Here is a 12747-nt window from a genome sequence, read left to right as displayed (position 1 = left end):
TCAAAGTCCCATTCAAAGCAATGCTCAGCTGTCTTCTGTTGGGATATCCTTTTAAAACTGAATGAGATAGGCTAACATAAGACACGTGATCACTGTTTATCGTCCACTCTGTGGGTCATAAAAGTATCCTAAAATGTTGTTTGCAGTAAAATTCAAATCACACCCAACAGAAACCTACAGATTTTAATGTCCCCACAAGGAAAATTGCTGATTGCATTTGGAATGCACTCATTCTTTGAACGTAGAAACACAGAAGTGTAGACATTAGGAAAAGGGAGTAGGTTATTCAGCCTTTCAAGTTGGCTCTGCCATTCAATATGATCATGGCTGATCACCCAACTCAAAACCCTGTTCTCGCTTTCATCCCAAACCTTTTGATTCATTTAGCCGTAAGAACTATGTGTAACACCTTCTTGAAAACATTCAATATTTTGGCCTCAACTACTTTCTGTGGCAGAGAATTTCACAGGTTTGAGTTAATATGGGATATGGTTAACAACAGCAGTCATTTTCCATGACTGCAAGTGTCAACCACACAGAGGCAACAAGCAAGCAAACTGGCTCATACGTAATCAATTCATGGAAATGTGCATTTATCAGGTTACTGAAAGATTAGGAGGTAATAAGTTACCATAAGTAAACTAATGAAAATGTATTTTATTACACATACACTTCAGATGTTAAAAGTTATAGTTATCTTTTGCTCCACTAGAACACAAAGTTTAGGGCAATAATTAGAATAAAATACCCAAAGGATTCAGTGGATTAAAAAAATCTGCAACTGTCAAGTACATCTTACAATTCCCAGCCCAGAAAAAAAATGTCAGTCCTGTGTTCTGATTCCTGCATGTATTTTTGATAAACTGATGAGTTGGGTAATTCAGACTTAAAGAGAATAAAATGAGCAGAAGCTTCAATGCAAGAGCAAGGACAGAATTGATAATTCAAGACCTGGATTCTAAAACAAAGTGGGATAAAGATATGCCCCCCCAAAAAAGGTGAGGGCAGTCATCTCCCACAATTGGTGTCAAAACTTGAACAATAAGGAACGAATCAAACCCAGAACTGGTGACCTTGGTATAGAGAAAATGTTAAAAAGCAGTCAAAGTAGAAACAGAAGCTATTCCAAATAAATCAGATACACACCATTGTGGTGTATTTAAAAAAATATGCAACACGGACAACGTCAGGCTGATTGGAAATGCATTTTCTGAGAGCTTCTCACCTTTCCAACTGTCAAAAGAATTCATATCACAACCATGAAAATTGGAGGAATTGCTCCAATTCTCTAAAGCACTGAAACACTTCCCCCTGCAGTGTTTACCTTTGTTGAAATTCAACAGTAACCAATATTAAGAGCTGAATCAAGACTAAAGGGCTCAGATTTCCAGGTACAGAACTATATGTACCTTTCCCTTAGAATACCTTAAGTTATTCTGTGGAATTTAAAAGATTTTTTTAAAAAAGGCATGAGGTAGTACTCATGCAAATAGGATGCAAAGTTTAGGAAGAGATATGTAATAGAAGGCTGATTATTATATTTTTTTGCTCTATGTCCTTAATTCTTGGTTTAATTTTTAAACTTATCCCATGCAACACACATTAATGCAAAGCTGAGCCAATGAAGATATCACCCATTTCACTGCTTTTGTTATTATTGCTCCATAACTGGCCGCTGGAATGAATGCTGGAGTAATCAGGGGGACTCACTCCCTTAACGCCCTCAGGAAACCATTTGGCCTCAATGCAATACTTTTCCCAGTGAACCAGCAAAGATCAGGACTGGTCCAGTAATGAACTGCAGATGATATGAAATATCACTTTCTAATTCATGGCATATCATTTTGGTACAATAAGCAAATCACATCACCTCTGCCATACATATAAGCATTACATCGCTTTATCAGTATTTCAGCACTTTAATATTCCATGATTACAAAAATTTAGTTTAAAATTGAACTTCTGGACACAAGATATAACATCATAAATCAGACACTGAATTTTCAGTGAAAGTTGGATTATTTTGTTTCATAATTTACTTCTCACCTCACTGCGAAACTAACTTAATGCTTTAAGTTAAGCACTGCTCACCATTCCACAAACTTTTTTTTTGGATAAAGTAGAACCTCACAGTGCAGTAGTGGTCATGGAGTTATGTTGACAGTTTAATATGTTCATTAATTGCTGATAACTATTTTATTTTCCTATGTAAAATCCTCAAATAATTGCATCTGAAGAATATTTTGATTTTAATTTTATGCAGATGTGACTTTTCACTGAACAAAAAATAAAATATCAAACTGGGGGTGCAACTATATCACTTCTGCTAATCCAGTGATATACAATATTAGGTTCAATAAACCTCAAATATTCACTGTAATCTATATTATTTATTGAAAAATATAAAACCTAAAAATTCTGGTAATCAGGATAAACTGGCAGTAAAAGTGGTTATGATACCTATGAGAAGCCCATTTCATCCATGCATAAACAGACACATTTTCTTTAAAATGGCAGGACTAATGGAATGCCACCACATCACGACCATGTATATGTTACTTTGATTTTCAGTGATTATTGTAGCAATAAAAACAGCATTGCATAATATCAAAGTTTAAAAAGAGACACAGGTCAACAGTAGCTAACATACTGTTTAAACTTGAATCAAGATTTTTGCTCCTGAAGTAGGGAAGTAACTAGATTTGACTGCATCTTCTGTATAGAAACTGGATGTGATTAATAGCATTGCTTACAACACCGCAGAACAGGGTCGTCTCCTAATCCTAAATTCACCCTGGTAAAGAGGAAAGCAGATGGGTCACAACTCAACATCTGCACTTGAGTAAATGACAAGTTATAACAGACCCAAAATAACCAATTATTCCTGGTGTTTAGCAAATAAAATTTGCTTTAAAATTCAGCAATTTAGCTCATGGTTCATTATAATATCTAAGAACTGGATTCCCCTGTTCATGACAGCATGTGTAGATCAAGTTTCCCATTGCCTCTAAAAGACATCTGAGCAGAGAAAATTCAAACAGCTGTCTTTGTGAATATGGACCTGATACATTGTGAACAGTGGCTACAGAAATAGCAAAAACAAAATCATTCTGGGTCTACAAAATGATAAAATATACAGCTAAGTTCCATTTCCTATTAGTGACCACTGGTGATTCTATAATGCTTTCCATGGAAAATATGTAAGCAACTACCAATTACAGTATTAACATGGAACGCTCGAATATGTGAATAGATCTTTAAATAGTAAATGTGCAGCTAATACTTTTAGTATAATATCAAATATTTGAGTTTTCTCAGCTAGCCTTGGTTATGATCATATAAACAAATAAGTAACATGAAAATAAGTGCTAAAAATACAAATATTTATTTGAGGGATTGAAACAAACTCAGACTTTAATCCTTCAAAATGCCCACTGCGATATTGGAAAACTTAATATTTCATAAACTGTTAATTTGTGCTTTATTTACATGATAATGTTTAATTTTCTGTTTTTATACCTGAAATACATCTACCTCATAGGGCACAGATAACATCACCTGGTAAGGTTACTTTGAGTTTTTAAAAGCAAGCAATATTACAAGCAAATAAATGTAGAATTAGCACAAATGGTAATTGTTATTTCAATACAAATAATTCAGAAAAATCATTCAGAGCAGTATACAGTTACAAGTGGTTTTCTTTTACTTTGAATGTCTTAAAGCTTTAATATTAAAGAATTAAACTTCTCTACATGTATTAATCATAAAATAAATTATTATTAAAATTAAAATGAATTCAAAACAAAACTGCATTAGCTTATAAAGCAGGTAATGGAAACTACGTAATATATTATTTTGAGTCAATTGTTGCAGAGAATAACAGCTAAAAACACACCTTATACAGCTATTAAAGATATGACCCTATTGCAGTTCTCTTTTGTGGTGCACTTTCTACATCGGCAAGGCTATTAATCAAATGGCAGGTTCAAATTGATGCGTTTTATATAGACAGCCCTGACCACACACTTTAATTGCCTAGTATTAAATAGTAATTAAGTTTCCAAGCTTTAAAGTTTAATTAAAAAATTAAGTGGATGTTACAGCCATTTATTGGTTTGAAGAAGTCTTTAGCAGGCACAGTACTCTTGGCTCGAATGGCGAAGATGCTGCAATTTGTTATCGACAGTCACTCAAATAGGAGGTCATTTCACAAGTCTATTGTGAACAAAGGTGAACTAGGCAACTAATGAATGCTATGACCAAGAAGAACATAGACAATCTAGAGGCAAATTGTATTAAAGTTGTTAAAAAGTAACAGTGATTGAACAACACCTTCACGAAAAGTACAACTATTAAACTGCTTCATTTGCAATGATATAGATTCTTCTATATATGCACTGTATATCAATCAGCAGATAGAGCATTTGCTATTTACAATTGTAACAAAATCATATTAAGAAAACATAGAATCACTTAATTCTACGAGCGATTAAACAGCATTTGAAAATACCTGGCACTTTTATTAGATACCTAGAATAAAGTGTTCTACTTTACTAATCTACTGAAATAAAATTAAACCTACTGTCTAAATATTACAATGTACAAATGTGCTTTGAAATTATTCATAGATAAAATTGCCTGTTCACTCATCATATACCTAATCTTAAATTTGAACACAATTTAAATTCACTGGTCTCTGCCTACCTAGTTGTGCATGATCCAAAACACATTTAACATAATATCAGGTTCACACATTAACCCCCTTATGTTCACTTTATTCCTTATATTTACTGTTTCTTTTATCATTCCACATCAAACTTTAAGAGCAAGTCATTCTGCCTTGCCATTCAAATTAAATTGAAGAAAAATGAAAGAATGATTTCTTTGATTATTTAATAAGTCAATTGAATGAACAACTAGGCCAACTAGGGTGATCCTGGATTCAATCCCTGTCTATGTTAAATTAATTCTTCACCAAAAGGTGCTAAAGCATTATGTTGCCTACAGCACCTCAGGGTTAGGGAGGGAATAAAACAGCCATATTTCACACTCTTGATCCTATGACTCCTGTTGAAAGTGGATGCACATATGGATGCCAAAAAGCTACAAACAAATACTGTCATGGCAGAATGTTAGTAACAGCCACTGTGGTAGAGTACTGGAGGGTAACTGATGCCTGTGCATCCATATTTCAACAAAAAGTCAATGCTTTCCAGAGAGGAGGGAGGATTTAGACAATTGGTCAGATATGGCGGGGGGAATAATTAACATGAACCTTGATGCTATTATTCTGAACAAATTGTAGTGAAATAGTGCTCAGTTTAATTATGATGAAGCTAATAAAACTGTTTAACCAATGCTTTAATAACTTATGTAAGAATTTTTAATGCAGAACTAACAGAATTTAAAATCTAATTTGGTAATGGTCACATCAGTAATTCCATGTAAATTCAGTTGCAGGAAAACAACTTGTCAAATATTTTCAGAAAACATTTGTAATATTCACACAAAATACAAGTATTACAAAATAAATGATTTTACAGTCTCAACCTGTAGGCTCCTGCAACTGGAAGGTCTGATTTTCAACAGGACTAATGCATTTCACAAGGCAAAGAATTGTAATTGTGTTTTTCAGTTTCATATTGCAGCAAAGTAAAAAATCAATACCGTTTGTCTAGCCTGCAGTAAAAATGGAATCTCTTATTGAGTAATTAAACACCCATTATTGTCATGGACAGCAAAACAATGAATTTTAAAAGAGAACAAATTTTTGTAATGAAATACTGGAGTGACAAATTTGTTTTGAGAAACAGATGGACAATAAAATTCCTAAATGTTTTTGTTATCGAACATGGCAAAGAAACTGGAAGAAAAAATGATCACGCAATAACAATGTAACCTTGAAGTAAAATCACTTCAGCTGGAAATAAAATACAGGGTCCAGAATTTGAACACAGTTTGAACTTTATCTGTGGATCACTATCAGGGTTTAAGGAAAGTAAAGAATCTTAGCAGCAGTGCAATTAATCTAAATAAGAAAGAATTTACTTTGATGTTCTTGGATCAAACAAATTCACACATTGTTGATGCAAAGGTGAATCATTGTGCCAAAAGGCAGTTGTGGCTTAGTACTTGTCTATTTAGGTAATTGTCCCATTATTTCTTTGTGGCAGATTTATTTTCTAATTCTTCTATTCTTTTATAGTTTGTTTCTATATCTTAAAAATAGTATTGCTTACAGTATTTACATAAATAGTGACATTGTTACCAAACCAATCTGTGGTCATCGCAACAAATCGGTGATTTCCTAATGTACTGGTCAGCAAGTAGGCTTTCCACAAACACACTTCTGGTCAATAAGCAGCTATTTCCAGCACAGGGTGTCTCAGGCTAGAGTTAGAATCTGATTACATGGACCTTTTTTCCGACATTCTGTAAACCTTCATGGCAGTTTACCAACATTTTCATCACATTTTTACAGACCAGAAAACTGATAAACTCTCAGGTACCAAGGCTCCTGCAGTCAATGTCTGGCATACTGCCAAGTACATAGCCATACAATGCTTCAGGGCCTGGATGTATGAAGTATTCAACAGACAGCAAAAAAAAAGGAAACCCTGCAAAAGACTGAAATATAAATAATAATATTTGAAAATCATACTGCTTGGCTTCCAGAATATTTTATATTTGTTATAACGTTATAACTGCAGATGGATTTTATTTTTCCTGAGAGGTTTATTTTTTTAAAGTTCTGTCTCATTCACACTACAACTCTTCATATACCAGAAACTGTAATCTGTTCAATTAAAATGTAAACACTGTAATGAAGACATCAGTTTTTAGGCAAATGCCTTCCTGTGCCACTTGGGATATGATAATTACTAGTGTAAATCTATGGATGCTCATGAATCCTCTACAAGTCCAGATTAAAAGCATTACCACTAAACCTCCCTTCTTCTCCATTGGGGACTGCCTGGTCTAGCCAATTCCCAATTTGCACACAAACAATCCAGACCCTACTTTCTACCAGGCATTGATCTTTTTTTTTAAATTATAAAAGTTTGCAACTAATAGGTAACATATAAAATTCTACTTTTTCCTAACATATCATTTCACAGTTTGCATATTTATTTTGGGGGAAAAAAAGCACTTTCTTTTCTCCTTTACTGGAGCGAATACTTCACTGGTGAAATGGACTTTTGAGAAGCTAGTGCTGATGCTTCAAACAGAATCACAGAGATTCCACAGAAAGAATAATATGAAAGCATTGCATTTGTGCTCAAACTTTTTTCCTTTAATTTGTTTGTGCTGCATGCTGTCAGTCAGAACAAAAAAAAATTGACCAAGCAGACAATCTCAGCAGCTGAATGTTGATCATGTCAGGGAAGTGTGTCAAGGATTTGTGGTCCTTCATCTTCTCAGCAGAGCAAACACATCCCTCAGAGCAGCGACAGGCAGCTGGTTTCACTTTATAATGTAGTCCAGCCTAGATCTGTACTAAAAATTGTCAGCACACTCAAAAATAACACAAAGAAAACATATCCAGCTGCTGGAAGGGTGAACATCATGCATATTAGAAATGGGATTTGTTATATTTGCATGATGCTAGCTCCCCTGGGTCTCTTCTTTCTAATCTAAAGCACAAACACAACACTTAACATATTTGCTTACAGCTGACAAGCTGAGGTTGATGGTATTTTACTCGAGCAGTCTTACTTACAGATACTGAAAAATGTATTATGTTTATAACTAGTACAGATAAAGTGTTCTATGAACATACCTACTCAGATATTCATTATCTTTTACTTCCTAATATACAATCAGGTACACACCAAAACAAAAACAATTTTTAAAAGTTCAAATAATTATACTTGAAGGTGCAATGAAGGTTACAAATGCAGCCATCTGTTTTGTTTCTGTATATACAAATTCTTCATTTGTTCTGTTCCATACATACAATATGTTCAGTGTTCTTGAAGGTGCAACATAGTTATCTACTCTAGATAACTAGGAATTGCTCCATACTGGTGTTCATTTCTGGCCCTTTTCTATCATATATTTTATTGAGTTTTCTAGACACATAACAGCTTAAATAATTCTGATGTGGTCTGCACGCGTGAGTATCAGGAAAAACATTGTTTTCAACTATTTACACCACTGAAATTCGCTCGCATGCAAAATACTTTCGCGAACTTCCCAGCATCTGATTCGCATACTGATTTAAATGCCACGTTTTGCATGGGGACGCGAGGACACAGTCCTGAATGTGGGAGGGGGCTCGGGTGGGGTAGTCAAGTGTCATCATCAATATGTGGAAATATTGCTGTTTACGTGATGCAACTGTTGGACTTTCATTATTAAAACAATGATCCTGGCACAGGGGCTTCATACGTTCATAGGTCCAGTGATAGGAATAAGTTATTGTTATTTCGTCAGAGACCAATACAAAAGTCTTTCACATAGCGGTACTATTGATCAGAAGGATTCCTATAAATGTCTCATTAAAGCAGCTAAATGGAAAAAAAATTAAATATCTAACACATATCTAACAGCATAAGACCTTTACTACTACCTTCAATTCCTCGCTTTCCAGCAATTAATTTGCGGAACTGAATTTTCCTTTAACTTAAAACGCTCTGGGACTGTGATGGCTGTTACACGTCGCAATTAATTGACACCAAAATTCACAGCAAATCCTGAGGAAAAAGCATTGGTTTTGCCTACTCTGCTCACACTGGGTTTCATCAACTGCAAATTGATTAATGCGTTCAAGTTTTGTTGGCAATAGCTTTTTTTGAATAAATGGCGCAGTCGTATTAAAATAAACCCTAAATCATATGATTGTTAACTACAGGCAACCGTTGGCTAACCCTAACCTGCTGTTTTCTGCTGGCCGCTCGCTGTGAATTTCGCACTAATGAATACCAATCGCAAAAATCGCATTCCCGTCAAATACCAGCCCTCATCACTTGTACTGCCCCCGATTTAAAATTTATAAACGCGAGAGCCTCTCTATAGCATCCTAGGCACACCACTGCCAAATCCGCTATGAATATATATTACACGTTTAGCACGAGATCGGAAGGATCTCTAAAGCTCCAAATTATGGAAACGTGCACATTAAACATCTTTAAGGTGGGAAAAAAAAGCTTCCGCTCTTAGATGCTTTGCAAATGACGAAAATGCAACAACAACAGAAACATACCATAAACACTCGCGCTACTGATCATTTCTTGCAAGCACACAATTGGATTCACAATCAGAATTCCGACCGTTGGGTTTTCATTAGCCACTTTTTCCCCCCTCTTGGCTATCAAATTTCACTGCTGAAACGTGGACCCCTTCGTCAGGTATTCATTTAACCTACATGCATGTAATTAGGGGGGGGGGGGGAAGCGACATCAACAAAAAGGGATCTGAGAGACAGAGAGCGCACCACACACACAAAAAAATACAAGCACATGATCACGAATCCAAGTCGCTGTCAATTTCACTCACTTCCATGGAAACTAACAAGAAGCTCCGGGGAGGACAGTAATAGGATCACTGTACTGTATATACCATTAGATTATACATCTCGCTCTCTCTCTCTCCTCTGTTCCACGGCACAATACGCCCACCATGCTTCCTTTGCAGCCTGAAAATAGATGATGTGGTTATCTCTCCAGCTCCCAACAGTTACAGCACAGGTTCAGCCTCGGCTCTGACACTTGGGTGCCTTTTTTTTAAATAAAAATCACGAGCATATACCACGCCAAGTAAGGGAGGTCTGCTTTTTATTTACACTCCTGAATTTGCTCAGAAGTTATTCCCCCAGCAAACCAAGCTGCAAAGCACTCTCACCGCTGTCCGACTCGACAGCAGAATAACTCTACTCCGCTCCAATGGGGAAAGAACATGCACATGGGGAGGGAGGGGAGGAGAGAGAGCAGTGAGAGAGGGGCGGGGGTTGGGGCTCTGCTGAACTCTTGGATTCTCACTACTGCAATTAACCCGCTTACTTTAAGGAAAAGTCCCAGTCTTTCTTTCTTTGTGTGCGTGTGTCTTTTTTAAACGCGTTAGTCTAGAGTGCGGGGCGCACAGCGTGTGCAAGTGATTTGCGGGTGCAGATAAACACTGGGGGGGGGAGTCAGGCGCGGGTTATTCAGCCCCCCACCTCCTCCCCCCCCCAATGCCCTCATCTGCTCGCGATCGCTTCGATTTTACGGGATTCAGATGGAAATGTTGCTGCCAATCGGGACGGGAAAAAATAAGGAAGTCTTACCTGGGGTTGGTCAGAGGGTCGCCGCGGAGGTTGGGAACATCGACCCCGGTGTTTACTGGCAAGCGGGAGCTCGGGCGAAGCGGGGCTGACAAGGATTTGAAATCATTCCAAGTTTTCAAACCAGTGCGCTCGGAAGACTGCCATGTTGGAATTCGGACCCAAAACAGCTGCCTCGGCCGAGGAGAGGAGGGGGACACGCATGCGTCCGAGCCGGAGAGGCAATTTCAAACAAGACATCAGGAGTGAAACACCACGATAGTCCACTCACTGAACGCTTCACTCTGAAAATAAACTGCGGCAGACTCACGGTTCCTTGACAAGATCTCATTGTTGCCAAATCCGAACTGCAGGCTTTTATGTTCCTCCTCCTTCTGGGTCAGTTTGTGCTCAAGTTCTGAAATCCAGTTTGAATTCCGACCTTCTTAACTGAGCATCATATTATAAATATAATGCATGCCTCGGAACACAACATGCACTGTTACATGTTGATGTTCATTCCCAGGGAATACACCTTTGGTTGCTTCTCTGATTGAGCTTTTTTTTTCAAACCACCAATTTAAAATGAACAACTTTCGTGAATCAATTCGAGTGTTCTCCTGTAAACCTAATTTGCATTGTGCCACCATGTTAACATCTTTCAAGGTTTGAATTACATAAGATTCACAGAGACAAATGCGTCAAATCTTGTTTTGACTAACAACTGTAAAACATCTGCATGCTTAATAGTGAAAAAAATGAACACAAAAGGGATGTATTGTGGATACTGGAAATCTGACATGAAAACAGATTGTGATGAAAATACTCCGAAGTGATGAAAGGTTATTGAACAGACACATTAACTCTGTTTTTACCTCTCCAAAACTGCTGCCTGGCTATCTGAATTTCTCCACAACTTGCTGTTTTTGTACAAAAACAAATGGGAAAAAAAAACAGAAAAGATACAGCCTCAAATATTGGAGCAAATAACAACAAAGTAGGACTCATAATGTTAGCTCTCCTATCTTCCCAAGAGGTTGCCAGACTTTTGAATTTCACCAGCAATTTCTGTTTTTAATTTAGATCTCCAGTATCCACAATTCTTTGTTTTGTTAAAAAAAATAATTTGACCAACATTGTTTTGCTCTGAGGGAGTATTTCTTTCCTACTCCTCTATCATTACAGGCTTTCCCATTTTCTAAGCACACAGTAATGTGAAGAAAATAAAATGGAGTTAAGTTCAGTAATTTGTAAAGTTAATGATAAGACTAGAGAATTGCTAAATGCCTAACTGAAAGATAAGGCACAGTTATTGAACTTTGCAACAATCTTCATTTGAATAATGTTAAATGCCAAAAATAGAGGTCAAAATGGGATTAGGAGAGTTTCACAAATTTCAAATATCGCAGTATTTTTTCAGCACCCTTGATTTTCTTTGAAGACATGCCCCTGTCTTCACTTTCTTTGCTCTTTTTATATGTTAGTTTTAATAAAGGTACCAGCTAGCCTCCTGACTGTCATAAAGAGAGATCTGAATCTCATTGACAGCCAAGACACCTTAACATTAACATGTCGATTTACTGACAGCAAATAGGCATGTTGCATCTCATCCGATCTGGACTCGTGCAATCTTAATGATTAACTTGTCTAGGTAAGAGATAAAGAGGTGTTGCTATCTTTAAGGAAGAGAAGGAAGTGGCCTATATTGTTATTGTGGAACTGAGAAAGTACTACTTCTCCTAGCTTTACAAAAATAAATTTTCATATTATTTACATAGACCTCTTTGCTATTTTGCCAGGGTTTAGGAGCCAAAAGCGTTGATGAATATTCTCTACTAAATGGATGTTTATTTGGCCTCAGAGTAATATATATACCATAAGATCCCAATTTGGATTAATGAGGCTGTCACTTGACCCAGTTAGATACAACGACTACCCGACAGAATGACAGGGTGAATTGGTATGTTCAACCTAATGTTGATATTTTAGGTTCTACTTCTGGAAAGAGGAAGTTGAAACCTATCCTTCTTTGTATACGGTATCTTTTACCTCACTTTTATATCATCTAAATGTTTTCTGTAAAACAATTTACAAATCATCTGACATATTAACTCCCTCTGTAATTCAAAAATCAAAACATTGCCAATCTGAAATAAAAGTAGCACATGCTGGAGAAACTCAGTTATTGAGATCTGAAGGAGAGTCTTATTTGACTAAATGTTAACTCTGTTTGTCTCCTTACAAATACTGAGTTTTCCAGCATTTTCTGTTTTTATTAACTCTCTCCATGGTTATTTATCTCTCCTTTAAAAAAAACCCTGCTCACTTTACAATCCAAAACCAGGTTGAAGAAACAAATAATAACACTATCAACTGTTATTACAATGTTAGGAGTGCCTTTATTACTGAGATTTGATATTAAAGATCCTAAACAACATTTTATCTGAGCTCTTCCTTTCACTCTCATTTGCTCTTTTCTTATTTATTCTTACTTTATCCTATTATTT

The 12747-nt window shown here is 36.3% G+C and overlaps 1 protein-coding gene across 3 annotated transcripts in view; it reads right to left on the bottom strand.

Moving 5' to 3' along the window:
- Nucleotides 1-10409, bottom strand: part of fign (fidgetin) — a 50350-nt gene extending 39941 nt beyond the window's left edge. Inside the window, exons 1-2 of one of the 3 annotated variants that reach the window (XM_043693888.2) lie at nt 10265-10409; nt 9499-9637 (exon numbers count right to left, since the gene is read on the bottom strand). The gene's annotated coding sequence lies outside the window, so the exon portion shown is untranslated. The remainder of the gene's footprint in view (nt 1-9498; nt 9638-10264) is intronic. The other 2 variants (XM_087989099.1, XM_043693886.2) reach the window with 2 other exon arrangements.
- Nucleotides 10410-12747: the final 2338 nt, after the last annotated feature.

The sequence above is a fragment of the Chiloscyllium plagiosum genome, unplaced genomic scaffold, assembly GCF_037043375.1.
Source record: "Chiloscyllium plagiosum isolate Xiang-an unplaced genomic scaffold, Cpla_swu_hap1 HiC_scaffold_7, whole genome shotgun sequence".
Taxonomy (NCBI): Eukaryota; Metazoa; Chordata; class Chondrichthyes; order Orectolobiformes; family Hemiscylliidae; genus Chiloscyllium; species Chiloscyllium plagiosum.
This window is presented reverse-complemented; position numbering and strand designations above follow the sequence as displayed.